The 26921-nt window shown below is 37.5% G+C and overlaps 1 protein-coding gene and 1 long non-coding RNA gene across 7 annotated transcripts in view; one reads left to right on the plus strand and one right to left on the minus strand.

The window, feature by feature from the left end:
* Positions 1-4294, plus strand: part of LOC148225562 (uncharacterized) — a 26061-nt gene extending 21767 nt beyond the window's left edge. The window contains exon 2 of the long non-coding RNA XR_015808368.1: positions 448-4294. This is a non-coding gene — a long non-coding RNA (uncharacterized LOC148225562). The remainder of the gene's footprint in view (positions 1-447) is intronic.
* The window catches only part of TRPS1 (transcriptional repressor GATA binding 1), a 213670-nt gene that overhangs the window by 38025 nt on the left and 148724 nt on the right, over positions 1-26921 (minus strand). The gene's annotated exons all lie outside the window — the stretch shown is intronic.

A 26921-nucleotide genomic window follows, 5' to 3' on the forward strand; every position in this document is an offset into this window, starting at 1 on the left:
ACTCACAGCCTTTTACTATGTCATTCCAGTAGATGTTGCAGAAAGAAGTACAGACTAGATTAGATTGCCCACTTTCCAAAATTATGAAATCCTGAGCTAAAATAAGCTGAAGAAGACAGACTGAATGTTTGAAAAAATACCATGAGGTTCTACAAGAGACTGAAAGTCACATTTAATTGATAGTTGGAAGCTCTCAAATAACAGCCTGATGACTATAAGACTACTGACTTGAGAAGAGCAGGAAAAGCAGAGCAAACTCCTCATATGGAAAGAAAGTTTATCTTTCTATTTTCAGTATCTCTGATTACAATGTCGGTGAATTTATAGCAGCCCGTTCAAGATGAGTAATTCTGAACAATATCATTTTGCCATTTAGTTTGCCTATCACTTTGAGGAAAAGTTATTACAAGGTGGCAGCCAACACAGATATTTCTTTCTTTCTTTTAGGAGGTAAGGAGGAAAAACATGAAGAAAAACACAGCGAAGAGAAAAAGAGGAATATGCTGGCATCCTCACATCCTGACTTCCTGGTGACAGATTCAGCAGCAGCCAACAGCAACATCATCCCACAGGACTGCAGGAGTGGCCTGCCCCTCTGTGCTTTGCAAAATGTAGGTGCTCAAGTATTGCACAGAATTAGATCATATGAACAGCAACATATGTCAATTTACACAGATGGAACGTAAATGCCAACACCTGCTCTCTGACCCTGGCAGCCAGAAAAATGTCCCAGTTAAACCCATGCTCACTACTCTTTCCAGAGCCCCCTACCAACTCTCTCTATCCTCTTCATGATAGCTGATGACTATGCTTCTGTAATTAGTTTTAAAACAGCAGAGCAGTAGTGGATTGCAGAGAACGCTGTGCAGAAACTGCTGAATTAAAAAAAAACCCAAACCACAACCCTTTCCACTTCATATATTGTCTGGTAGGTGAAACTCCAAAGTAGCACAGGAGCACTAGGATGAACCAACCTGTTGGGATTGCTGTCTTCCATGGAAAGTATCTAGGTCCGCGGGGGGCTTAGAACTGTTTTTCAGGCACAGACACTTCTGACCAGTAATGTTAGTCATAAACAAATATATGTAACATCCATCCTCTGGCAACAGATATATCAGATTTTTGTTACTCCCAGGCTTAGTTAACAAGGAAAAACACTTAATTCCAAGGGACAAGATCAGATCAACATTCATTGTTCACTATCACTATTTACATGGAAAGAAATTAATAGGATTTCCCAGCAAGAAAAACTAAAATCTCCAGCTGAAACTAGTATGAAAATGGATTCAGCCATCTTTCCCTAGAACATGAGGATGATTAAACCATCCAAGGACCTTGAAAATTCATCATCTGACTTCAACCTCAACCTTTCAGCGCAAATTCAAAAGAAAATCAAGACAGGCATCAAGAAACAATTGCTTTCATCACCTGAATCCCATTCTTTTTGATCCATATGCTCTGTGGTTTTCATTGCCTGAAAGCACCCGTTATGAAAGATCTACAAGGAGAGAGAGACAACTGCAATGTTACTGTTCTTCTAAATGTTAGTCTTACAATAAGAAGAAAGAAAAATGAGTGTCAGAGACAAAAAAGATTACCTATTTCTTTGCAGGTCTAAGGCCCAGAAAGAGAATTGCACAATGCTCTTAAATTCAAGAAAGTAAGCCATTAGAAGTAAAATACATAAAAAACCCAGTAAGAAATAAAAGTTGGATAGTGAAAACTGAATATATGAAGTAACAGAAGTAATTACATTGCTCTATATAGCTTATATAGAACAAATATTTAAATAGATCTCAAATGCAGAAAGTATTGTCTACATTACGGCCATTTTAACAGATTAGATCACTTTGATATATCTCTTACTTATTTTTTACTTTACAATCTAAGATATATGAAGAGAGGAGACATTTTGAAAATAAAGAATGAGTGACAAACACTTCAGACAAGTTGATGTTTTCAGATATTTGCTCCCTTTTTTTCAACATGGTCAATTAAAAATGAATGCACCAAAAATTCACTCTGCAATTTCAAGTCTTTTGAAAACTGGCACATGAAGAGAATAAATGCTGTTGCCATTACATCAATGCCTCTGCACAAAATTTTCCCACCATTATCTTGAAAGCTCTAAATGGCTGTCTTTGGGAAAAGAGAGGGGAGGTATTTTTAAATGCAGTAAATGGATGGGGGTTTTAGACACTCATATAAAGCATGTTCATTATAAATACTGTGGATTCAAATGAGCATGCAGACCTTCCCACTGTATGTACACATGACAAACCAAATCTGCTTGTTGCACTCCTTTGACTTAAGGAGGCCCCAAAGAATCAGGTAAGATACGAGAGGAGGCCATTCCCCCACCCTCTGGCATTCTGTATCTACACAAAGGGCAGAGCAGCCAAGGTCTGTTATATATTACTCTGAAAATAGCCCACGAACAGTACATAAAAGCCCCATATTTTGGTCAAATCTATTCTAGATACATACATGCAAGTACAGAATTAGACCAGTGGAAATTAACTAAAGAGTTACAGATGGCCCTGTATATAAAGCAGTACAATATAAGAGAGACCATCTGGAAGTATGTTTTGTCCTTAACTGATTTTTTTAAAAAACAAAACCAAAAAATTCTCCTTTCTGCTTTTCCTTTTCTAGCTGCAAGTTTTTACTGTGCAATGAAACTGCGCTTGTTTTAGTTTCTGAAAAAATGAGGACTTGATCTATACACCTGCCAAACTGGGAATCTGAAGTAGAGGTGCAGGCTAAATATTGAGGAAGCCAATGTTTTAAGCATCAAACTTACCTGGTGATGCTTGAAATGTGTTTAAGGAGTACAATTACAGAGTGAATCCTTACGGATTTTTCATTATAGAAAAAAAATACATATTTAACAAAGAATTTGTTCAAGAAAGAAGCAGATATTCTTTGAGTGAGACGCATGCAATTATTGCTGCTGTCTTCAATTGGAACAACATTTGAATGTAAACATTAACCCAGCTTGTGAAAAAAAGCACATTGGCACTCACCCTGTCTTGCTACAACTGCACGGCATTTGTGCTACCAGAGTCAGGAGAGAAATCGTGGGATCAAACTCAAATAATGAAACACTTTTATACTGCCACACTCATAGCAAAACGTCACCTGCTGAGGTGCAGTGGGGCAAAAATTAAGTACTGGCTAGTGAGGAAATACCAGTCCTCCTGAGACTGTCAGCCTTGCTTCAAGTACCACATTTGCTGAGTTCTTCCGTTTTTCCCATGGATTAAAGGTCTTCAGGTGTATGATATTTTCAACTAACAGTAAAAAATATTTAATTAGCTTTCATTTTAAGAGGAATGTCTTGCAATGAAACATTAGAGTACATTTTTCCTATCCTGAAGTATGGGAATAAGTCCCTTTAGCATAAATGTCCCATTAGCGACATTGAATGTGGTATGGTTTAGATTATATTCCCAGGCTAATATGTTATGGCCCTGGACAAATAAAACCAAAATAAATTATATCCATCTTTCCATAAATTCCATTATATTCCATTATAGCTTAATTGTAAGATTTTTTTCTTTTTTTTTTTTTCTTTAATTTGCCATTTTTTAATATCTGAATTGCTTGCATGTGCTCTTTCCCTTCTTGCTTCTCCTCTGCTTTCCCTCTCTGAATCAACAGAGCCTGGCAATTTTTCATTATGATAGATGAAAACGGGGAACAACTCAATGAGTTTTGGGGTTTTTTTTTAGTTAGTTAATGTATCTGTAGCCCACAATTAACAGTATTACATACATAACACCAAAATTATGTACTGCATTTTCTTTACGTGCTGCTGCATTACACTTACGTTCACATTTTTCCATCACACATAGTATGGAGCAAAGCTACAGTGTGTTCTTCTGTATTAATAAATTGGGGGTCTTACTCACATGGGACAAACACGGTAGCATTAACAGCATCACTTGTTGTTTGTGAGACACACGCACTGCTACTATATCAGGTCAAGCGCTTGTAACCTGCTTATCAGCAGTTAACACTAGATACAGTTTAAGAGAACAATTCAAAAATGGTTTTGATTGATTGCAACCAACTGGCAGTGTAATTGCACTCAAGCCATTAGGAATCCAATTGAACCCTGATCGAGTACTTCATTACTCCTGCTCTTTTCACAAGGGCACACCATCCCAAGTAATATTTTATATGTTATAAAAGGTTAGGTTTGAAAAATTAGCATTACAAATGTCACATTTACTTCCAGCTGGAAATGTGCAACAATGTGTGACAATACTGAATAAAATGTTGAAACATGTTTTCCTTTTGTTTTACTTTACTCATTTTTGTAATACAACACTGGTTACTGGAAAATGCCTTACAGCTTTATTCAAAACACATGTTCAAAGATCTGAATGAAAAAAAGCTTTGACTCTCTCTGGAACATCTAACCAATATATCATTTGTGTGCCTCAAATTTTTTTTTAGTGTCAAGAACACTTTTATGTCTTTAAGATTTATTTAAACTAGTTTATTATATAATGAAGCTTGTCAGATCATAAGAACAAAGTCAAACAATATGCTCTATATCAAAGTATAACATTTAACATATAGATTTAAGTATACGTATCAAGTACAATGCAATCAAGCAGGGTTTAATCTGAAAATGCAAATGGTTCAGATTATTAAAGATACATCTGTCCTTTGAAGCACAATTTAGGATGTTTATCAAAAAGCTGTGTGTAATTACATTATTCCCTCCCACCAAACATACTTCAGCCATGTATTTTTTGGTTTGAAAACCTTTAGGTTTAACCCCAGGGCCAAAATTTCATAGCCTAAACCACTAACTAAAATATAAACAAAAATACAAATTTCAGAATGTACCTAATCACTTCTAGTCTACAAACTATTATGGTAGGACAGCATTTTGATTACATTAATCTCATGGTGATAACAGAGTTGAATAAACTATCAAGTATTAAATCAGAGTTTTACATGCTCCTTTTTTCTCTATTTTTAAATAGATATTGCTTCGCCTGCTACTGTGTAAGAGCCCGTATGAGATAAATAAAAAAGAGGGGACTCTGCTTTCTTTTGTTTCGAACAACAGTGTCAATTTTAAACATACATTCCTTATTGCCTAAGTGGTCAACACTCCTAAAATGCATGCTATATTTAATGACAATATATACATAAAAATTACCTTCCTCATTTTCAAACACTACTGTAAAGATCTGAGTAATTTGCGTATTAGTTAAGTGTAAATTTTTGCAAAGATCAACAAGTGATTGTCTTAGCTGTACACAGCATATACCTGCAGATTTAAACTCTAAATTGTAAATAGAACATGCCATGCAAGCAGTCCACTAATCAATCCTATTTTAAATGCATGTAAAATACTTAACAATGGGGATCTATACTGCTGTATTACCATGCACAGATCTAGCAACTGTGCATACAGAGTAGTAATAACTCTCATCACATGCAAAACTACAAATAAAACACTCGTGCTTTAAGACACATTAAAAATGCCTTCTTCTGCACAAAAGAAGGATCTTTTATGAGTTCCTGGAAATCTGAGTGTTATATTTAGTTCTTGTGAGTCTAGTAAAATGCAACGTGCTACACAATCAACACTCATCAAAGCAGTTTCAAAAGCTAAAAAATTGCAATGGCTACAAATTGAAAAACATCAACTTCTTTAATATGTTTCATTTTGAGTGTCACAGGCCACACATTAAAATGTTGTTTATTCTGCATTTAAGAGCTCACCTGTCAATACTTTTGAAAAGACAGATTCTTCACTGCTCTTTGATTTTTTTGGATCTAGTCTCACAATGATAATTTATATATTTACATCAAATATCCATGGGGCACACAAGCGCATAAAAAACTGAAAGGTGTTATTGCATTTATGATTTATCCTCTTTTCCCAGCCCCAAACAGAAAATTGCTGTTCCCTGTAACAAAATGCTGACATGAGTGTTTGGTGTTCAGAGGCCAGGATTCCTACTCAGGACAAAGCTCCTCATCTTTCTAGAACTGTTTCTTTATTTTAGAGGAAAAGAACAGTTTGGAAAAGGAAGAAAAGAAGCACTAAAAAAGCATTAGCTCATCCTAACTTGGTTGGTTGTTTTCAAATGTATGTAGTCCCCACTAAGCAAACAGAGTAACTTTTAAAACAGACACCAATAGTTATTCTTTTTCACAATGCAGACATTGTTTGATGGAATTTACACACCATGGGTGGCTTGTTAGATATATACTAGAAAAACAAGTACAGTATTACAGTATCTATTTAGAATGCTATTTTGGGATGCTGGAAGCAATAACCAAGATTTAAGTGTTTTTACAATATTGTATTAAAAAAATAAACTACCCCAAACTATCTCATCTAAAATAATACATGTTCCAAATGACAAGAAGAATGAAAGAGCACAAGAAGAAGTACAGCTACAGCAACCCACAGAATTAAGGCCAGTGGTCTTCACACATGTTACTGAAAACTCAGCAAGGTCCGCAGCAGGCTCAGAAGGTTAACAAATCAGGCCAGAAAAGGACAGAGACATCTTTTTAACTGAATATATTGGTTGCATGATAACAAACTGTTCCACATGAAGATAATAAACCCCAGTGGCAGGTACAGAGACAACTGTATTTGTTGGGACAAAGGGAGTTTGAGTCTGGTGGAGGAAGACAGAAAGACTGATGTAATAATCCAGGATTTCCTTGATTTTTTAGGCTTAGATCTCAATCTGAATGTCTCTTAACACTAATTTATGCATAAGATTCTTGCTTTTTTCATTGTAATCAAGTTTTAAGTATCTGCATGCTGAAATCAGAAGCACTTATATTCTCCACAACATTTCTCCAAACATAAAGCATTTGGTCCAGATCCAAAGTAGGCTTTAGGTATCTAAGCCAGGATTTAGTTTGTCCTGAGGTGCCTGAATCCAAAACTGTTAGCTACATTAGCCATGCTTAGCAGCCTTTAACCCTGAAAAGAGCTCTGGATTTCACCTGAAAGCTTCTCAGCCACATGAAGTTCTCCCCCTAGTCAGTAGAGCTCCCTGTGTCTCAAGAGCTCCCTGTCTGTTTCTTATATATGCTCAGCAGGAACCTGGAAAATAGGCAAAATACACTGAAATGTCTTTAAAAAAATAATCAGAACAGTGAGTGCAGAAAAATTTCAGAGCAACTGGGGACACATTGATTTGGAAACATACATGGAAGTACTTTCCTCTAGCTTAGCTGGTACAACACCAGCACAAAAAATGAGGTAGATTCTAGATATTTACCCAGAGTCAAGCTCTGTTGGAAGCAAAGGCCATTTTTCAGTAATGAATTTAAAAATCAAGGGAAAGAAGAAGAAAAGAAGAGCCTGACTCTGGAACTCAGCATCTGGTTCGAGTGCTACTTCTTTGGGTTTGCTCCAGGAGCTACTTCTGTCTAACAACTGCTGAAACCAGTCATGTTAAGAAATTGTCATCCTCATTTCCCAAATGTATAGTTGGATTCTTCTTTTTGTGCTGCAGACATTAAAGAAACTGTTTAAAAATTGATCCCTAGACTATGCTCCCTGAATGTCACTAATAACCACTCTCCCTTTCAATCACCTCCCTTTGAGCAGTCTTCTGCCGTCGCCTTTTGAGCCAGGAAATCTCTTTTAATTACTCACAGTTAATTCCCAGAGAAAATCTACAATTTCCTTCAATAGTACAAATTATATCTTAGACTCCAAATCAAATGTAAGATCAATATTTGAAGACATAATGGACTTTATTGTGCCTGCAGGTAAACTACCAAGCACAGTTAGCAGTTCAGTGAGTGCTCTCCTGTGTTGTCAAGGACCTCATATTCATCTCAGGAACAGAGAAAGGTTACTCAGGTTCTGAAACTGAGCATTACCAGCACCCAGAAAACCAACCCAAAATTTCTCTTGGATATCAACAGACTTCCTCTCAAATCCCCAGATCCCACATATTCTTCTCAGTCTTTTAAAATCAGTAATTCAACAACTGAAGTTTACTAAGATGACACTCACATAAATGGCACACCACAAATGAGAATAAACAATTAATGATGTAATTTGTCTAGTCTTTCATCAATTATGGTCAGGCATAAATTGAGGGCAGAAAGGAGAAAATGGTTTTATAGCAAGCAGACTTCTGGAACACTCTTTCCACAAGAATAGCAGCAGAGGGGAAAAGAAAAAAAGTTCTGTGCATTTTAAAATAGAAGGTGATCTAATTCTTAATAGGACAATGTGACATCCTATGATTGCATAGGACTGAAGCAAGTGATACACAAGCTCTCTTCTTCAGTGTCTTCTTCCTCCTGTTACAGGTCCACACAAATATGCTGTACAGAAAAATCTCTTCTCCAAAGAATACCTAGCTTGACTATAATTTTGCAGTGGATCTTAGATCTTCTGGAAAGCTGTCAGCAGCTTCATTACTCATAAAGGTGCAGATAAATAGAAGCTGAATTACAGACGCCGTTCTACTATATCACTGTGCTTTAGCTTCCTGGTAAAATATATGGCTTTGCTATACTGAAGAAGCCTATATGGGAAAACCATAGTCCTGTTAATGTCAAAAAAATGAGCCAAAAAGCCAGTCTGGACAAAAATCTAATTGTCGAGATGTGGCTGTCTGCAGCGGCCCAAGTTTCTCTCTTGCAGTTGCGTAACAGGCTTTTTGGGTTGCAGTATTCTTGGCAGTCTGAGCAAGAACAGAGACTGTTCAAGTTACACAACTGCAATGTCATTAGTGGCTTCTTAGGAGTGTGCCCAGAGCTGCCCAAGTAAGTTAGCATTACACTAAAACATAAGCTGCTAGTTGCAACGTCCCAGTTGCGCACACAAGTCAGACTCTGTCGCTGCTTCTCATGCACCACATCCCGGCGAGCGGCGGGAGCACTGCCCAGACTGCCCTGAGCTCTGTGCCTGCTCACTCGCTGGCTTCTTCCAAGAGCTGAAAGCCTGAAAGCCCATTCATTTTTATTTTTCCTTTTTAGCAAGGTCAAGGGCTTTATTTAGATGCCATTTGCAAGAGTTATTACTCCTTTTCACTGAGCAACTCACTCTCTGATCTGTGCTGGGTATTTCTGTTCATCACTGACTTTTAGGTGAAATCTTTGCCTTTGTAACTGTGCTTACTTTCCCATTTGCTGCATGTTCTTTTGCTCTAGTGATCACCATTACAGATCATACCCATTTACCTACAAAATTTCACTTAGTCACTCACTTTATAGCATGCTAAACCCATTTACTCAAACACCCACTCTGACATTATCAGAAGCACTATCAAGTATCAATTTCCTGTGCAAGGAGATGCTGTTCTTTAAAGCACTCAATGGTAGTAACACTAGTATGTAAACCCATGAACTGCTATTTGCAGTTTTCAGTTTATTTATTTATTTATTTATTTTTAATACAGCATCATCCTTTTCTTGTACTGCAATAGGATGTGTAGGAGGTATAACAGCACCTCATGGTCAATTAAAACTTTTATTTTTAAAATATTCAACTGCTATGTGAACTACAATATTAACTGTAGTCTCCAGTTATAACTCTGGTGGTTTTGGTACTGCCCAAAGCCCATCACAGAACTAAACTGAACTAAAAGTCTTCCTTTGTTACCTACTTTTCCCTTTGTTTTCTTTTTTAATTGCAGTAGATCTTCCTTAAGGAGGAATGACGTATATATGAAATCAAAATATTAAGTTATACTTAATAAAGCAAGATTTTAAAAGTAATACTGACTTTAAACAAAAAAAAATCATGCCATGCTTTTGTCTCATCATGTACCCTTTAAAGTATCTAAAGGTCTTAATAGCTTCAGGACAGGATTTTTTCTATTGACTTTAATCATGGTTATACAGTACTAAAGAAAAATAGAAGGTGTCTAAGCTATGAAGAATACCGAGATGACAAGTGAAGTTAAACATGTAGCCCTGGTACGAGCATCTGTGAGATGTCTAACATTCCTACTGCCAGAACATGAGTTCCCTTTCTGACTTGTCTCCTTGCTGTATAAAGCTGCAATGTCTGAATTCATCTCAAGTTTTAGACTTAAGACTACCCTTTCCCATTTTTCTGAAAATTAATAACTTAGAAATATTCTAAACCTATCAAGGAACGTTTTGATCAAGTGGACGAGATCTTCCAAAAGAGAACTTTGAAGTGTCCAGTCTCATTGAATCATTTTTTGGCAGCAGGGATTGCCGCATTTGGAAAGCCAGCCTGTTTTACAGTGCCTAAGAGAACCACCCTGAACAGAATGCACTTGTAATGCTGAGGTTTAATATTTACTTTTTAATTTTTTAAAATTTTCTTTTCTTTTCCCTCCTGACTGTTTGGTCAAAATCCCCACAGCAAATCAAATGCTTTCACAAAGCAAATGCTCCTGTTATGTCACTAAAAAATCCACATTCTAGAAAAAGAAGGCATAAGGCATTTCACTTTGACATTTGTGGTTCCTGAAATCACTGACATAAGGGAAAACATTTTCACTTAAAGCAGTCAAAATGATAACTGACCTTTCACTTATGCTGACCAAATGTATTATGTGGCACTCAGTCACTGGGATCTATCATTCTTAATTAGCATCTACACAATAAAATAGCTCAGCTCAGAAGTGTATTAATTACTGTTTTATGACTCTGCTTTCTATTCTCCTGGCTGTACAGTACCAACCATAAAAAGCTGGGGCCTTTTGCAGCACAAAGGGGCAGTATGTCTTATGTGTGATTCATGAAAGTTTCATTAATATTTAAGTTCATGTGGTTTTGAGGAGCAGAGGGAAATGAGCTGTTTCTTCTTACTTCACACCCAGAGGATTTAGCTCAATTTTCAGGGTAGTACAAATCACACAGTGTGATAGGACAGAAGATCTGCTTTGTATATATACTTTGTTTCACGTTCCAATCCATGAATCAAAATAAAACCACAAAAGATATGTCAATTCAGGCAGCTCTATTCAAAATTCTGTGTACTGATACAGAAATATAATGGAGAAGAAATCAAAGAAAACACCATTCCTTTGAACCACCAGCCTTGGATAGAAGAGAAGAATAATCTACCCTATTCTTTGTATTTAAATTAATGTGGGTTTTTCCCCTTTTTTAATGATGCTCTAGTTCAAAGGACAGAGTGATAATAAACCATCATTTGCTAAAATATTTCTCATGATGTGTCATTTGAGACCATGTACCTCACACCCAGAGTTTAGAAATATAATCTATCTGAAAGAACTGGCTGCAAGCTGAAACTAGAAAGAAGGATTCATTACTCTTTTATTTCAGAGACCTGTCTGGGGCAAAGTGCATGACTATAGCTCAAAGGAAAAACAAAAGCAGCAGAAAGATGAAATACCGAAAGATTAAAAAAAACCTAAAACTTGCTTAGCACCAAGAAAATCTATATACAAACTTGCAAAGAGAAAATGTAAGATTTTCCTGAACAAGTCACTTGGCCTTGAAAACAGGCTTGCTAGACACCAGGTTGGATAAGGCTTTGAGCAACCTGGTCTAGTGGGAGGAGTTCCTGCCCATGGCAGGGAGGGCTGGGACTAGGTGACCTTTAAGGTCCATTCCAACCCTTAACATTCTGTGATTCTAATACATGCGTAAAGATTTTTAATTTAAAGAAACCGTGTATTGGGACTGTCCAGTTTCTGTCCTGCTCTGCAGCTTGGCTGCCAGAGTGGGTCCTGCTGCACACACAGCCTCATTTCCAGGGAGACAAAGCCATCAGCACCAACAGGCAAACTGTGCTCTGAGAAAGTGCAGAGTGTGCAGGAGAGATTCACATCCCTGAGATCAGAGGAGACCCCAGCTTTAAGTTTTCAGAGAAGAGAGAAGGGATCAAGTGCCTTTACCAGCTCTCTGCTACACACACTGCTTTCTTCCTAAGAACTCATCCTCACTGCAGAAGGATCATAGAATCACAGAGATTTTTAGGCTGGAAAAGACCTGTAAGATCCTCAACTCCAACCCATAACCCAGCAGGGAGTATCAATAGTCTAATCAATAAATTTGAATTGGCAAATATCTGCCCTTATGATTATGCAGCAGCTGTACCTGAAGGGAGAATAAGGATTCAGAATATGAAATATAGTTAGATGGTCACCTTGATAATGATGTTAAGTCAATTGAACTAAAGTGGATACCTTTTTCTGTCAGTCCTGGATTATTTTTAGCATTACCTCAGTAAAGTACTGATGACAGCATTAACCTGTTAATATGAAATAAGATTCATCTGTCTTGGAGCCAAGAAAATTCACTCTAATGATACGAAACAGTAGGTTATGCAAGGAACTGGGGAGGCTGCTACCTCCTGAGATGAGTAATCACAGAAAAAAAAAAAAATCAAAAGTCAGTTGTACCTTTCTGCCAGTTTGGAAGGAGAAGAGAAACTGAGTAATATTGATGCTGATTTTAGTGAGACTAAGATTTCATTATTCATTTTTGGAAATGTCAAAATCATGGCTGGAAAGGACTAAATTTCAAGTCATTGCTGCTGGATGGAACCCAGCAATTTGTATTTGGTTAAAACCTGTGTTGGGCTAAAGCAGTCCTGTAAAAAGACACCCCATTCTGATCTGAATAAACCAAGAAGCCCCACTGGCAGTTTCTCAAAGCTGATCTTTTCTGATCTGAATTTATAAGACTTCAGCTTCTAGTCAGGAGTTTTCCCCATGCTTGAAAAAAGATGTTTATTAGGACTTTGCATTTTGTACTCAGTAACCTCCTATACAGGGAAATGAAATAATCTCAAAAGTTTTCTTTTTGCCTACAAGCTAGAAGGGCTTAACTATAAATATCCTCCAAGCATTTGGGGATATGTGGAGTGATGTGATTAATCTTCCCAAGTCACTGTTTTACTAACAGAGCCCTTCTTTCCTGGGGATGGGTAACACCTGCCTGCCCCTGGGAAGGGGTGAATTAATTCCTTGATTTGCTTTTCTTGTGCACACGGCTTCTGCTTTACCTGTTCAGCTGTCTTTATGTCAAGTCACAAGTTCTCTCATTTTTACTCTTCTGGTTCTCCCCCTAGTCTGACACATGGGATGTGGGGAGTGAACACGTGGCTGTGTGAGGCTGAGTTGCTGGCTGGGGTTAAACCATCACAGTCCTTTTGGACTTTTAATTAGTACTTGGACATTTATCCTCTAAACATTTCTAATCAGTTGTGATTTCCCACTAATGACTCTTTTGAGATTTGCTAGTTAAGTAATTCTTAACTCTGTACATTGCTGGTATTTTACAAATCCAAATTTTAATGCAAGTATATGGCAAATCAGTTACCTCTAACAAGCCTAAAAATACTTCTCATAAATATCAAATATACAAGCTTAATTTTTTTTATTTATTTCTATACCTCTGTAAAAAAACTAACTCAGGTGAGACCCAGCTTTCTTAACGAGACATATAACAAAATGTTATCTCTGGATCACAGTTCTCCTCAAATGACATACAGTCAAATGCAAAACCATTCTGGTTCATAAAATATGTATAAACATTATTACATCAATACATAGGATATAATAAAAGAAGTTATTCTAAATATATCTATTTTGCAATTAGTTTACTTCTGGTAAGACATGGAGATGAAATTTGGAATTAAAATGACAACTGAGAGGAAAAACATTTTCCATCATATGTCAGAAGAATTTCTGTAATTTTTCTCTGTTCTTCTTCTTAGGGAAATTAAGTTTTCTTAATACTTGTTGACACTCAGGGGTTCACCCTTCTGAAGTTTTGAAACTTGACTCCTATTTTGATTTTGAATTTTTTTTTTTTTTTTGCTTACACAAATTTTTCCTCCAAAGAATTATTCCATCAAGTCTAAATGGTAACACATACTGCACTTTTAAAAAGTTACATACATGGACAAATAACATGAAAAAGACAGAGTCTTAACAGGAAACAAACCTGAAATGTGCTTTGTGTTAAAAGGTTGGAGGAATAATCAAATTACCAAAGATCTCTTTTGTGTTGAATGATTGACAAAGTATAATCTTGGTAAAGACAGATTGTCTGCTCAGCTATTCATGTGCATACCTGTTATGTTGTGCTAAACATTAAGAGCTACTTTCCACTTATATGAAGCACAAAATTCTCAGAACAAAGCAGTAAATCCTTTATAGACAAATAATAGCCCATTGGGCTGTTTAGAAAAACTGAACATGCATTCTTCATTTATTGTTCTAAACTTTCCACTAAGGTTACAAATGCCTGATCACAAGACAGCCACAGGAGTAAATCTGAAATCAAGAACCCTACCAATACAAAATAGATGAACAATACAATAGCCCATCTCCTCTCAAATCAGAAGAAATCAATTAATATGTAAAGAAAGATCATAGTTCCATTTACAGTGAAACATGTCTTAGATCAAAAAAAGATAGTTTATATAGGTTAAGCTCAAAATAATAGCTGGATATTTTCATTAAACATTTGACCTCACTGATTAACATTTCTAAAGTATCTGATGGCAATATTGTGCTTAAAATAGAATAACTCTTCATTATTATTATTGTTATTCTTACTACTACTATTATAATTTTCCTTTTTAGATTCCTCAGTGATAGCCTTCAGACAATCATTCATTTCTTCAGGGCACAGGTTGCTGCTGCTGCTCTCATCTGAAGACACACGCTGGTAAAATCCAGACTTCAAAAATCAGTAACTTCAAGCTGTACCCAAGATACTACAGTCAAGGGTTTACTTGAACTTGGTGCCTGATCCATTTAGTACACCAAAGAGAAACGTTTGCTACTTTAACCACTCCCTCTGATTTCAACATCATGATTTCAGGACTCTGCTTGGTCAATTCAACCCTTTGGGCGCTGTTCGTTATTTTCCATTGCACAAAAATAAGTGTTCAAATCCCTTACAGCCAAGGAAGGCACCATCAAGGTGAAAGAGAAATTGGCATGAGACTGTTCTTCAGGTTTTTATGTGTATTATTTTGGGTGAGACAGCAGTTACACTTTCCAAAGAGAAATCAGGTGTGCCAATAGGTAACTCAGGATCTGTCAAGGAGAAACTGAAAGTTCTGGCAGTTTCTATGACTAGTTAAATGTCAGGTTCTGCAACCTCATCAGTAGAACAGCTGTGACTGCTATAAGAAGACACAAGGGACTTTCTTCCTTGAAAATGAGTCAGTCAGGAGGACACTGGGTGTATCACAAGACGGGTCTTTAACTCCATAAGACTGTGACAATGTACTGATATGTTTACATCCTCCTTTTCCACCTGTTCCTCTTGTGTTGCTTTTAACACAAACATAACAAAACTGGCAGCAGTTACAGTATCAGTTCTTCTGTGGCAACATTCCAGCAGAAGCACCTGAAGTCACATTTAATTTAGTTAGTCTTAAATTTTGCCTACCTCTGCCTTGTACAAGAAGTGGTAAAATAGAAACTTTTCTCTACCAAAGACAACATACATCAAAGTAATAAATGCAAATTAAAGTAGTAAGGAAGTATTTAAGATGGCTGTCTATCTTACACACTGCAGCTCATCATAAGCTCCCTCACTACTGAACACTTAGATGTGCTTTTTTGCAGATCGCAGAGATTTCCCTCCACAACAAATCAGCTTAGTGTGAAGGCAGCAAAAATCTCCTCCTTCCTTAGCATGTCCCTCCTCAGTCTAAGGAGGAAGGAGGAAGTTTCGTGTGGGAAAATGTAAATGACTCCAGTTACAAAGAGTACTGATGTGTTGGAAGAAGCAGTTGCCCTACAGGACCTGGCTAGCTCTGACTGAGGAGGTTTTGGAAAGAAGCTGAGTTGCCACACTTTACTTGCATCACCTCAGGCAGAGCCTGAAGATGCTCCCTTCATTGATTACTGTGCTAGAAAAGGATGAAGCTTCTCCACACCTAGAACCACACATTGCCTTGCCAATCTCCTCTGCGGAAAAATTCCTCTCTAACACCAGATCTAGAGATTAGTTCAATTCTGTGTGTGAGTGAATATTATTACTGTTTTCTGACAGCAATTCCTAGGACACCCTCTGTAGACTCCCACAAAAACGAACGAGCCCCTGAAAGATTTCATTGTTCTGTAATTCCCACCTAAAGACATAATCCGTATTTTACGCCATAAGTGATTGACACAGAGAGGACTCTTACGCCACAACCTGAAGATTAGAGCTTAAATACTCCTAGTAATAAAAATGGAGACCAAGGATGTATTAGCAGAATTATTTCTAAATAAATTCTTTCCAAAGCTTTCTGTCAGCCATTTCAAACACTGTTTTGGGGTAACCCATGACTCACATTTACTTTAGCTGTTTCACATGCATAGATCTTCTTTCTGCATTTTTTCAGCCTTATGATGCAAGAACTAATAATCTGGTGAAGACAAGAAACAGTGCAGCAAATGGCACATTACACCTTCTCCAACAAGATTACTTTTAAGTCTTATTGCATGTTTAGGAATTTTTTACTTAATGTTTTAAGGAGATGATTGCCATGGTAAAATAAAATGAATAAAAAAAGAGTTTGATTAAGAACAAATTCTGATTTGTGACAAGATAATTGACAGTGAACACGATGGGAAGCATACCAGGCAGCACAGACTTGAGATCATGCCCACCTGACGGCTGCAAACTAACTTCTGAGCTTCCCTGTGAATGGAGACCTTATCTGTGAGATGGCAGAAAAATTACTTAAGCACGTAAACTACTGATGGCGTCCTTGTGCTTATCCTGTCTCACCCCCATCTTACAGTTATTTATACAAGCAGCTCCCCCAGTTGGCAGCTGAAAAGAAAACCATCTGGACACAGCTCATTTCCTCTTTCGATCACCCATATTTTTGTTCATTTGAAAGTCTCTATAGTTGAAGTCTTTTTAAGAGCAATGACTACTATAAAATAAATTGATTGCTTCAAGGCTTTGGCCTAGCCCAAATAACAAAACTGTAAGCCACCACAGCAGCTGAATTTCCATCTCACCCCATGCTAACAGTCTAAATAAAGGGCTAAAGTGAACAGACTTTGCATGGTTAGTCTTGGAAAACAGTCTTGGACTGGGCTGCTGTCTGGGACTTCAAGTGAAACTCAATACCAGAATACACTAATTTTCAAAAGACTGTTTTACAAGGAATGACTTCCCTCTATGTGTGGAAGATGCAAGCCATGAGGTCATCAGACCACACCAGAGAAGCTTCACGGACTTCAGCAGACCTACATCATTCTGTACAATGGCAGAGGAGTCTTGCTTCAGGGAGTTACACACAGAGTAACCTGCTGGCTCCTTCAGGGGGCCTGAAAACCACACTGCCTTCTCATAACTTTATGGCAGGATTCACACTTAATGTTTTGTGTCACCCCCTTTACAGAATCTGATAACTGTTTCACTCACTTTGATTCACGTTTCTAATGACTTTACTAAGGACTGCACCTCCTCTCAATACAGAATGTTCAAGACTTGCTTCAGACCCTTAATGCAAACCCCACTGCCAAAAAGGGTACTGGCAGTACTTACATGACAGTATTAATTTCAAAATTATATTATTTCTTAAAATCAGCCATTTTCTGGATATGAGAGGTCAGCTGGAGAAATGTAACAAGACAGAAAGCAGTTTATTTCAAGGTACAGATGTTTAGCTTTTGCCTTGCTTATATATCATGGAGAACATGACAGGCTTGCTATGTGCAGAGCTAAGATCTTGTTCTACAAGCCTTTGTAGTAGAGAATTTAGATTTTGTCAGATGAAAGAGGTCTTGCTGCTTTCAGAAAAACACTAAAAACCTGTAAAAATGAGGTCCATGCAGTGAATTATTCCTCACAAGGTAAATTTCCATGATTTATTTCTTTCCAAGACAACTCATAAGCATTCAAGTCCTCCTAGTCTGTGGAGCTGCCAACTGTGGTGATCTTCCTGCTAAACATCAAATTTTCTCACCTTTCTACCATTACAACTAGAAATTTCACACAGAACTGTCTAGAATTAATTTTTTTTTTAAAGGCATGAGAGTTGTGTGAAAGGTGGCTTACAAAACATCATGTTGTTTTCTTTTGATTCCTTTTCTGACAGACTCTGAGAAAAATGTATGCACCTTTTAATGAAAAAGAAACATAATCTGTGACCCACCTTACAAGTCCTGTATTCCCATTTACATGAAAAAGAGTTGTTCCATATGAAGATCTAGTTTAGAATTTTTTTTTACTTGAACCTAAGAAGTTTTCACTCCATAGTCCACAAATAACCATATAACAAAGGAATTATTTTATTTCTGAGTAAACATTAAAGGACAATTTCTCTGTAAATCAAGTAAAAAAGAAACAAAATATAAGCAGCACATTGTTCCATAAATATTATGAAAGATTTTGCTTGTATCTGAAAAATATATAGCAATTACCACAAGCTGATGAATCATCTCTCTCACCCACTTTCTTTTTCTTTGTACAACAAATTTCATAACTTTAAAAAGGAAAAAAAGTGGGTTTTATCACACAGTGCTTTCAGAATTCCAAAGCAATAACATGAAAGTGCTACTTTTATTTTTTAATAAAGTAAAATTAACTTAATCTGAACATCCTCAGGGCAGTAAGGATATTATTTTTCATCACCACAAACTAATCCAACTGTTTCGCAGTTTTTAAGAACTACTTTTAGATTTTAATATGGAAATCCAATAACTCCTCCTGTTTTTAAATCCATTACTTACACTGTTTAGGCACATCACGCTGCTGGCATAGAGCATCATTGTTAGATATTGAAACTGAAATAATTTTCAGTTACTGTCACATCCAGTATCCATTCATTATCCACTGGGCAGAATTCAAAGATGAGTGCAGGAATTTAAGAAAATGATGTGACTAATAAAGAAAGAAGCACACTTTTTAGGAGAGCTTGCTCTATCTCTAATATAGCTAGAAATATATATCTTAGGGGTCCTGGAAAAAAAACAACTTTTTCTTTGTAGTCTGGTTAAGTAACAGCTTTAGCCCACACACTTTTTGATACTCTACAGTTTTCAGAAAATAATTGGAATCTTTTGTAAGTGGACTATGGCTTCTAAAGTGATGACATGAAAAAAGCAAGCCCTGGGTACTGCAAGTGACTTTCCATCATCATCATCTCCAAAGCTGATGACTCTTCTTACCTGGTTTCTAACACGGAGAGGGGTTGAAGAGAAGATGAAGACTGACAGTCTGTGCCACAACAAGAGAGCAGTTATGCTCAGGAATTGTTGCTGCCTTTCATACTCAAGGTATGCTAGCACACTTTTCAGGAAATGAATTGTTCCTTGTCCACAGGCAAAGTGAAGAACTGGTATGAATCTCTAGTGAGTATGTAGGACATTGAAGCCTGTTTAAGAATTTAATTTTGCAATTTACAGAACATTTCTAGTGATTTCAAGGGAATATTAAGATGTGTAGATAACTTTAAAGATCATATAAAGACAAGGCAGATACAAGAGGTGAGGGGTTCCCCACAACACTACAATTTCTTTAGTACACTGTGATTTTTTTGTCCCACTGCACCATTTGTAGCCTGCCCATCTCACACAGCACAGGTAGTGTCCAACCCAGCAAGATGGAGAGCTCTTTTGGTACAGGTAGCTTCAACTTTCTGTTACTTTTTGTGATAATGCCTGGCTGTTTCACTACAGTCACGATCATTCAAATAAAAAATGCAGTACTCTCCTATGCTATTCAAGCCCTGTGAGGCAGTATCAGATGTGTTTCTAGTGTTTCTGCTTGCATGCGTGGCCTTTAGGTGTGTCCACGCCTGTGGCTTTGCAAAATGGACTCACCTGATTTCCCATGAACATAACCTGATTTAAGCATCTGTCTCCTCCTGGTCCCAAGAAGACACTGCCTACATGGCAACTGTTCAGTGCCAGGCAGCCTGTACCAATGCACAGGCACAGTAACTTGCACTAGCTGCGAGAGAAGGGCATGGCCAGCTTCAGAGGAGCTGCTCACACCATGCTTCCCTACATTATACTGGGCTGTGAACAATTCATTACAAATTTTTTATTTCATTTGATGAAGAAAGAAGCAGGATAGTTGTAAATAAAGCATCATCTACTTGAAGAGGTTATGTGGAGATGGAACATCTTCCGTGACTCCAGTACAGCCAGTACTGCTACTTTGCTAGCACTTACAGTTGGTACAAGATGAGAAGCCAGTGCACAGACAAAGCTCTTTCTCCACTCAATGAATAGCAACCAATCTTTTATGACCAGGTATTTAGACACTTGGGACTGCATTACAGAAAGTTAGGTATCTGAATTCCTGATCCAACAAGTTTGTAAATATTACTATTAATTTGGGTTTGCTACTATGGACGTTAAGATTTTTTTTTAATATGACATTATTTGTATGTCTAACTGTACTTACATTTAAGCAGCCCTTCTTAAAACTTTTTCCCATTTAACATTTCAGTCCAGAATAAACCATCAGCCTTATCCATCACTTACACGTACTCCCACCTGTACTTGCAGTCAGACATCAAGGCTATACTACAAAAAGAACAAAATCACCTCCCCTGCCCATTAAGGAAACGAGAATTAATTCCACTGATCTGCACTCAGGCATCTTTAATTAAAAGATAATAAGCATATAAGTGGCTTTGATTTCTTTTTCTAATGTCCTCCTCAATTATTTATTATACTTACCTTCTCACATCTGTACACATTTTTCTATTAGATGAATATAAAATATAGATGCTGTTGCACTTTTGAGTATTTCCAACTGCAGTGCAAATGTTATTAACTCCTTATTCAACTTAGGCAAATATAGATACAAGTCAGCCAAAGTGAGGCTACGTGATGTTGAGATATTGACTATGCTGAATATATCTAGAAAGCCATCTGAGCTTTTGAAATGCTCTTTACCTACCTGATACCTGAATAACCACAAGAAAACTTCTGTATTAGATTTTTCAAAAGCTCGATTCTCCTACCCATGATTCACTGTGCAAAATCATAGCCTGGGAGGTTTTCCCTCCATGTGCAAGTGCAAATGAACTTTACAGGGCCTTAAGTACTTACCAGGTGTGAGCACCCCACTCCCAGCTAATTTTGAAAGCTCTAGAAAAAACTCAGTAGTCTGTCCTAAAGGGCAATTACGAGCAAGCCTCCAATTCTATTTCTCTATTTATATCATTTACAAAAGATAAACAGCAGCTAAAACTTTCCTGTGTACATCTATTACATTATTTGTTCTAAGCAATGGTAGCTACAAAGTATTTGCACTAAGTGCTATGAAATATAACATTTCTATGTACTTCTTCATTTTCCTTTCCTAAGTATTTCTTCAGTTTCATCCTCTACAACAACACATACTTGTGCATAAACAGAATGGGTCAGTTCTATCCCTAAAGAAAATAAAAGTAATTCAACTGGTAATCACATTCACAGCTCTGAAATTTTAATCCAGGACTGCGGTATGCCTGCTCTATCACAAAAGATCTCTGAAAACCCTTACTAAGTAAAGCCAGTACTCTCAAGTGCAGAGAGTTAATAGAGCAAAACCAGCTCACCACATCTTTTATTATAAACAAACATCTTCTGAAGATGCTAAATCAGTATCTATGTGCAAACAGAAATATTCCATGACAAAGTTTACAGAGAAGGAGTCACATTTCATTACAGAAGATGGGAAGGTCTTCATCCCTTTTCTTTTTAGCATGGATAATTTTATTTAAAAGAGCACATGTGCTTGTATCTGCACAGAAGCTGAAAATCAAACCATTAAGGGTTCTGAATAATAAATTACAGGAGACTTTTTTTCTAAATGAAGGGAGAAGTTATATAACTTCATTCCTCTTCTTGGAGGGATAGAATGGATAGAGAAGATGAAGGAAGGGCTTTGTTCATGCTCTAACAAACTGGAAAAAAACTCCTAGAAAATAGAGCTTGATGCAGTTTCAGAAGACTTAAGCTTTAGCAAGAGCAAGGGACATCATACAATGCTATTTTGTTGAGTAAAAAAATAAAAAAAAACCCAACTTTCACTCAATTTGTAACTCAGAATCAAATCAAAATTACTAAACCTTGCTGAACTCAAATACACCTCCATCCCTTCAAATACAAGAATTCGATGATGAACACATTTACCTATCTAAATGTGTACACAGAAAGTCTCAAGAGTTTGTGACCAGTCCCTGGACAAAAGCACCACTTTTGGAACATCCCCTTCCACTCCTGGCACTGTAGCTCCAGAACGAGACAGACAGGAGAGCTGGCTCTCCTGTAACATGGACTGCCATTTCCACCATCACAAGTAGTCTGGGTCAAATACACCATTAGGATGACATGACAGATAGAGAGATAGATTGTTATTTCAGTCAGGGTAGCTATCAGGAGAACATCTATGCTCTATATTGCATTGCAAAGAATATATTTTTTACATGAATGCATAAATAAAAGCAGAGATTATGAAGCATCCATTGCAAAGACCTTATGCTATCTGAATTCATTAATTTTCTGAGATTAAGACTTTCATCTTCCTCAGGCAATGAGCAAAATTCAACTCTGGTATTTCAAAGGATGACTACAGGATTATACACTATTTTCCCTAGCGGACCATCAGATGGGTCTGCATTTTAAATTTTTTTTAATGCCTTAAAACTTAGGCAAAATTGCATTAATTGAAACTAGATTCATTGAAATCAGACTGATTAAACAGCACATTGACTATTATTTTTTTTCTAGATTGGTTGTCTACCCAGTGAAAGTCCTAGTATGTAACCTGAAAAGTACTGCTGACCACTATCTGGAGATCAAAGCAAAGAGCCAATCCTCCTCCTTAGCCTTAAATGATAGCTGCCATTTCCATACTATTATGATCAGTATTATCTATGTTTTCAAGATAAAGAGTTTATTCTACATTGATTGATATTTCAATTATACCAGCAAGTGATCTAGAAGTGAATCTTGGGTCAAAATACATTCTACAAAAGAGTTTTAGATTTTCTAGAAGCATTAAGACCTGAAAACCCTCCTATAAACTTTAGAGAAATTAAGAGGAGAAATAAATTTTCTACTTTAAGCCTTTTTCCCCTAATTTGTATTATGTGGTAGAATTACCCGTTTTCACATTGGAAGGATCAGTTGCATAACTGCTGAGCTTTTGCCCTGCTACAGAACCAGCATATACTTTAGAGCAGCTTATTATTATACCTGCATGTATTAACCATTCATTTTGATGTGACAAATGATTACTGAGCAGTAATAAATGCCAAATGGGCAGGAGTCTAGTAAGTAAAGCTGAATAAGAAAGTACAGAGGTCAAGGCTGCACTTAAATTCTGAAGCTTCTTTATTCTCAACCTACAATTCACTGTCTGTCACCTTGCCCAGGTGCCAATCTAAACCAAGTCTCCCCTGAATACTGATGTTTGCTTGCCAACTCTTCCATTCATTTACAGAAGATGCTGATCTAAGCTAAGCAAAACTGCCCTCCTCTGACATCCCTTGTGCTTTTGTGCATATTCACACACCTTAACATGCTCCTTCATTGCTTCTGAGAACTCACCAGCAGTACATTTGGAAGGAGAAGAGGAAAAACACGTCTAAGAAAGGATAAAATAGAAGAGGGAGTATGCTGGGCAGGAGGAGGCTCTGCAGCAACGATAGCCTTGCCTGTTTCTTGAGGCTCCAAAAGACTACAGCAGTGGGAGACACTGCTAATATCCTGACTGTAAAACTACAGCTTGATGAAAAACTGTGAAGAACAATGTGCATGCTTCTAAGAGTCTTTCTAATAATCCCTCCCATGATTTTCTCAGGATAAGTCTGCAATCATTTAAAAATATCCATTATAAAAACCCATGAGCTGCAGTGAGACAGCCCCACTACCACCCATGCTGAGGCTGCTCCGTGACAGCGTTCAGTGTGACACTCATTATATCCATGTACTTAGCCCATCATCCACACCCTGCTGCTGAGCTGAAAAATGCCCAATGCCAACATATTACCATGCCAGTGGACTTAGGCTTTTTGGCTCGTTTCCACACATGGTTTAAATGAAGAGTTCAGGAGAGTGAGACGATTTAAAGAAGGTGAGTGAATCTACTAACACCAAAGATGAGAAAGGGAGAAGAGTAAACTTAAAAAAAATTAAACATTTTTCTTAAAATCACTGACATATATTTCAGGAGTTGTGTTTCAAATGCAGACTTCAATATAATTACTTCTTGTTAACGATTCACTTTGCTAGTTTTAATACTACATTTTTCACTGTTTCTTGGAAGTAAAACAGAGTTACAGATATACAAAATACACGAGCCCTGTCTATCACTGATTAGTAATTTTGCAAATACATGAAAATATTTTCATAATTTTTTTTGCCCTTATTAAATCTCTAAAAACTTGTCTTTTTTCTATTCTCCTTTTTTTTCCTGTCAGTATTCAAAATATTATTTCTAAAGGATGGGCTTTAAGTGTCAATTCCTAAAATCCAAGCGAGAAAATGGGCAAATGTGCAGTAAACCTCTGCTGTCTCCCTCCTTGCCTGCAAGTCAGCCAGCAGTAGAGCCAGCGTAGCTCACAAGAGCCCTAAGGGATCCTTTCTCTGGTTTCTCCAGGCCCTGCTTCACTTTATAACCCTACACAGAACTGATCCGGAGTGCAGGAAGGCCCTGTGCCCCATGTGTCCCCATGTGTCCCCGTGTGTCCCGTGGCTGTCGCCATTCCCTTCTCCCTGCTCTGGAGCCGCACTCCGCTGCGGAGGGGAGCGGGATTCGCCCCTTCCCTACCCAAAGGCACAGAGCAGCATTTTGCTAAAAAGGGAGCGATTTCACAGCCTAACGGCACTGGGGCAGCGTTAAACAGCAACATGTCTGAAATTAAACACCGAATTTGAAGGGGAAAAAAAAAGAAAAAACCCAAACATTTCACATCTTCCCCAGGAGATTTTCCCAGCCTACTCCTCGCCTGCCCAAACCCCCTTATTCTATCAGTGCATTAACAAAGCCAAGGAGCTCACGCTGTGGCATCTCATCGGAGGGCACTGGAGTTAACAATGAGACTGTGAGCTCCAGTGGCCATGGCAACAGTAGCTAATTCTTCTTCCCAATCAGGGTGGCAATTCTCTCCCATGGCTTGAATCAGTTACAAAACAAAATACTCTCAAAGACCTTTCAGAGCCAATAGCCTCGCAGTTAATCTGCTAATAGGAAATAATCTGCAGCTAATATACACATTCCAGGGCAGCAGTGTGTTTTCTTAATACTTTGTTACATGGGCCTCTTTCCAAAGAAAGCAGAGCAAAGAATAGAAAACAGACATTCATTAAAAACAGCATAATACTACCTGGCCACTATTAATGCCTGAAACGTGCTACAACTTGCATGGCTCTTAAAATGGTGATTTGGAGTGACAGCACTAGATAGACTGAGCTCAATGCAATTAGATCAAAAAAAGTTACATACAGTATTAGTTAGCAGCTAGTTCATGTGAAAAATCAGCCTTGAAATGATTTCCACGTTGCTCTCTTTTCATTTAACGTATCTGAGAAGAAAAGCACTGAGTTGACAGGAATGTGGATCGGTAATAAACAATTCTAGATGAACACACCAAAACAGATACTAATAAACATTCACTCAGAGCATACACATCTAACTGTGATGGGAGCTTAGCCATACATTATTCCACCTAGCTTAGACACAGGAGTAAACAGAAAACGGATGGTGGGTGAGAAAGTAATGCTGAAACATTGACAGTGAATCACCAATTTAGCATCAGTCATGTCAGTAAATCGGCACAACACGCCTTAGCTTCAATTTACTGAGGGAAGGACTGCTCTTCTGAAAGCTGGATTATATTGGCTCCACTGTGCTCCAGATGCAGGAACAAAGGCAGGGTGAGCTTCAGGAACTTACATACTGCCATCTTATCTGTGTAATTCAGACAGAGATGCACCACTACTGTTGGATTAAAGAAAGAATTACACCTCCATTCCTAGCAAGTCTAAATGCTGCCAGTGGAGGTGGTTGTCACAGGAAACAACTCCCAGATTCACAACCATGTTCGTTCACCACATCCAACCCAAACCACCACATTTGCACCACCAACACAGTTCAAGTGAAACTAAAAGTCTCTCAGTGCTCAGGTGTATTTACATTTTTCTTTCTTTTTCCCCTCCAGGGGTAAAGCCAAGGACACTGGTCATGTCAGGCCACTGCACAGGCATCAAACAGAATTAAAAATATTGAAAAGATTCTGGCAAAGATTGAGAGAGAGAGAAGTGACTAACACATCAGTCAGTGCAGGGCAACAGATTGTCTTCCACTATCTGCTACAATTGTAGAGGCACCTCTCATTTGGGCTACCAAAATGTTTCATTTCTAGACCCCCATGCAAACTTCTGAAAGTTCCATTAATTAAGGTGACACTTCATAAATTTTTATTGTTCCTAAGACGACTGATCTTCATTATAATTTTAAGCTCTAACATATAAAAATTCTGTGTCTCTACTTAATACAAAATCTGCTCTATTTTAAATGAAGAGAACAAAAAGTGTGTCTTACCACTATGATCTTATTTTTACTTTATTGGAAACTGCTTAAGTACTGAAATGTGAAAAGGAAGGCAGCTCAATGTAACAGTCAAACGATTTTAGCAGCAAAAACACTTCAAATGTTCCAATTCAGAAATATTGTGCAAGTACCCAAGCCAAAGGCCTTTAAAAATGGCAGCTCTCCCAGTTCACAAATATGAGAGATACAGTTAAAGAAATGTTCAGAGCATGGCTAATGGTGGAAGACATTCTCCACATCAGTGCCCATATCCTTTATAGGGATATGCTTTATGCTGTAGTCTATAACTATCTCAAGATTTCATGTCATGCAATCCATTTCTACTTGGTGTGTCATTCCCCAGGTAAACTTGGTGGTTTGTGAGAATGAATGAGAATTGGTCACCTATACATCTTTCCAACGACTGACAGGGAGGTCCTCCCGTATGT

Source organism: Sturnus vulgaris, chromosome 1 (genome assembly GCF_052056855.1).
Source record: "Sturnus vulgaris isolate bStuVul1 chromosome 1, bStuVul1.hap1, whole genome shotgun sequence".
NCBI lineage: Eukaryota > Metazoa > Chordata > Aves > Passeriformes > Sturnidae > Sturnus > Sturnus vulgaris.